This window comes from Miniopterus natalensis, chromosome 7, assembly GCF_054644295.1.
Source record: "Miniopterus natalensis isolate mMinNat1 chromosome 7, mMinNat1.hap1, whole genome shotgun sequence".
NCBI classification, from domain to species: Eukaryota; Metazoa; Chordata; class Mammalia; order Chiroptera; family Miniopteridae; genus Miniopterus; species Miniopterus natalensis.
Genome location: NC_142087.1, coordinates 31,166,304 through 31,170,057, shown reverse-complemented (window position 1 = coordinate 31,170,057; position 3,754 = coordinate 31,166,304).

Here is a 3,754-nt window from a genome sequence, read left to right as displayed (position 1 = left end):
CACACACATACATATCACATGTATTGGCACATCTCTTATGGGCATGTGTATGTTCCTAATGGGTGAGAGTGACATAATCAGCCTGTCGCAGAACCATGGTCAGTGATTTAAGAGGTTGACTGTTACCGTTTCTCCCTCTCAGTTCTGTTAGCCCTCAGCCTGTCCTCTCTGTAATGAAATGGTGCAGGAACTCTATCCCTAGTAAAGCATAAGACTTGGTGTATTTAAGTAGCAGTCTAGTATGTTTGTTGTACATTAGTTTATCTTTGAGGCCTTTGTTTTAATCAAGTTCTGGCTTTTTATTCAGTGGCTTTTATTTGGGTGATGATTCCTTGAGTAGTTTGGTTGTCTGATATGAAGAATTTTATTAAATGTTTTAAAATGTTCATTCACTTTAAAACTGTAATTCGTGGTCCTGACACTGAGTTTGTTTAGGGCTTTGGTCCCCAAGGGCAGCCTTTGGTGACTTCTGATGCCTGCTGATGATAGACTGAAACTGTCTCTCAAGTACTGAGGAGACAGTAGTGATTGTTTATTGTATCCATGTACTTGATTAGTGTGTAGTAATTACTGATTCTTGATGTTTGGCATCCCATTCCTGTTTTTAATAATGAGTCACACATACATGCTAGGGAATTTCAGGAAATAGTCGAATGATGTGTTCTTAGAGGGAATTTGGAGACAAATGCTGTTAATTTGACCGGGAGATTGCTCTCCAAAGAGTCATGGGGGGTTCTTTTGGAAGATAAATATAAGTGTTCCCAGAGGTCAGGCTTGTTTACAGCAGTGAGAAGCCAACGTAAGTACGGGTGCCTCACTTGAGTCTCAGTCTATAGGAAGTTGAAGCTCAGCCACTGCCCAAGACAGCAGGAAATGACAGGACCTGCAGGGAATGATAGGACACGCCATTGCCCCTTGCTTCCTGTTTGTCACTCTCAGGTGTCCGTCATCGGCAGGTTTTGTCTTTCTCAGGCATCAAATGAAAGACCTCAATGGGGAAAGATGAGAAGAGAGTAAAGCTCAGTATGTGTCAACAAGCAAAAGTCCAGCGATCTTGGTCTGCGGTTTTCTGTCCATAAACTAATGCTTCAGTCCCTGTTACCTTTCGCAGCTCTACTGTTGCCCCATGTTCTGTGTGTGTCAGTGTGTCCATTGGGAAAACAAAAGGTGTAGATGGTTTGTAAGTGAATAACTTGATTTCTTTATGTATTAATATTTTGCTTTTTACATGTCTCTACTTTAGTCAGCACTTCACAAAACAGATTGAGGCTTTTGCTCACTGGTGTGCTTTCCCCTTCAGTGTGACGCCAGAGCTCAGGAGGGATGCTGCTGGTAGTCCTTTTTGTCTGTCGTACTTTAATATTTCTCGGGTATCGCTGTGTCTGAGATGACTTTGAGGTGGGTTAGATCTGGAACTTCCATTTTCATCACACATGCTTCGTGGTGTCTGATTTAGGAGTAACATTAAGAGCCAGATGCCTAGAGGTTGAGGGAAGACTCTGTGAGTAAACAATTAGCTGTCTTGTTTTTGTTCAGTGGATTTCTGTTGTTGTTTCTTGTGATTTGTTTCAGGGTATTTTTGGTGTTTTTTTTTTTTCCCCTTGGTTTTGATCTTGCAAAAGTAACTTAAATATTTTCATCATTGCTTCAGTCTGATATGGAGGTAGGACAGGGCAAAGTCATTCAGCTGTTCTTATGCAGAAATTGTTTCAATACCCCATTGTGGGATGTCAGTTAATAGGTGGGGTAGGTTTGCCATTTTATTTTTATAAATATCTATTTTTTCTGGATGTGTCTTGAGTCCAAGTGCGGGCCAACGGTTTTCTACTTTGGGCTAATCTCTAAAGGTTTTTGAAAGTCTGTATTACTAGTGAATCACGATATCCTGCCTTAGAGCGCCTATTGTAAACCTTTGTTTTTCTAAAATAAATTAATTGAAAACATGTAATCGCTTATTTCACTCTTTATCTTTTGGGTTGTTTTTTTCCCACAGGACCAGTTCTCTGTGCAGGGAAAGGCTACAGCTAAGACTGGTCTTCCACAAAGCGTTTTTCCTTTTATTGAGTTATAAGTAATTTGTAATTATAGAAACAATCTTAGAGTTTGAACAGACTTCAGAAACATAACATTCCAATCTAATCCCCTTATATTATGTATGAAGAACCTGAGGGCCATAGGTTTGATACATTTTGTATTTCTGAAACCTGATTATTTTAAAATATTAATTACAGTCTTTAAAGTTAGAATACTTGGATGTGAGTCTGTGATCAGCTGCTACATTGTGATCTTGGCCACAGAGCTGCCCTCCCTTTCATGCCCATTGTAAAGGGGGTCTCCAAAGCCTCAAGATTTTCTTTTTTTAAAATAGCATGGAGGGGGCTGGGGAAGAGGGCATAGAGGGGTGTTGTTTGGTGGGGTCCTGGCACAGTCTCTCTCATCCGTCTATAGTTCAGATTGCTGAAATTGTACCTGAGGGATGATTTTGAAGGTAAGAAAATACTGGTCACAAATCTTAGAATAAATTGTTGAGAAGCTTACATTTTACAAACCATTGACCCAGCTCCAAGGAAATCTGGGATTATAAATGTTAATGTTCTGGTTGCTTGCATGACTTAGAATCAACAGCTCCTCAAAACTGAGCATTTTGTAAGAGGTAGGAAGGGCTCCCCTGTTGGTGTCAGCAGAGGATCTTCTCTGTTGTGTGACGTCACAGTGCTGTTTTCCCAGTGACACCTCCGCAGGTTCCTACACTCACGTGCTGCAGAGCTTGTTACCAGCTGGGCCGTGGAAATAGGCTGGGCAGCATTTCCTCAGCCTTTGAAGAGGAAAAGAAAACTCTCCAAGGTAAATCCTTAATACTTTACTAAAAATCTCCTAATTGGTAATAAATGATCATTTTTATAGCTAGCCATATTTCACAGTTTTCTCTCTACATCCAGAAGCCTGACCTTATAATAAAATAAACTGTTATAGTCCGATTAATAAATACATCCCTTAGTTTTAGTCTTTCATCAGTGAAAATGATCACTATTTGATGATTCTGACATTGGTCTGAAATCAAAGACATTTATTCTAATAACTTTTTTCTTAATCTATGAAATCATTTCAGCCTTATTATTTGCCACTCATTTTGTTTTTACTTGAAACTTTGGGATCAGCTCTCGGCACCTGATTAATTAAAAACCAGACATGCTGCCGCTTCGGTTATTTTCAAGACGGAAGGAACTCTCTGGTGAGCTAAGAATTTCCTCCCGTTGTTCATACTTATTTTTAAAAATGGAATCCTGGCAGCAAATAGTACCACAAGCTGTAAGTAATAACCTTTTGGGAATGACTGGAGGGGCAGCAAATCGACTACGGCGATTATAATCAATAGTGTGGGAGTCAGTAATGTTACATGAATTATTTAGTTTTATATTCCTTCCTCAGGGAAAAAAAACCTGTGGTTGAGCACACACACATTCTCATTACATCCTGTCACTCATCTCCAACCACACGTTATTGGCTGGTTATTGAGAGAAAGATTTTATCTGGAGGGAAAAGTACCAACTCCGCGACTGTCCAATAAAACAGCAAAACTCTGAAAGCGCAGGCTTCCAGGGACACGTCGGCCCCCTGGGCTCCCCAGTGAAGTTTATTGTCTCTAAGCCACACCGAGCAGTATTTCTCAAATCAAATGGCAACTCTGCACAGATCCTCCTGGAAGAGCAGGCACAGTCAGTGCGACGACACTCACCCAGAGTGGGCTGACCCT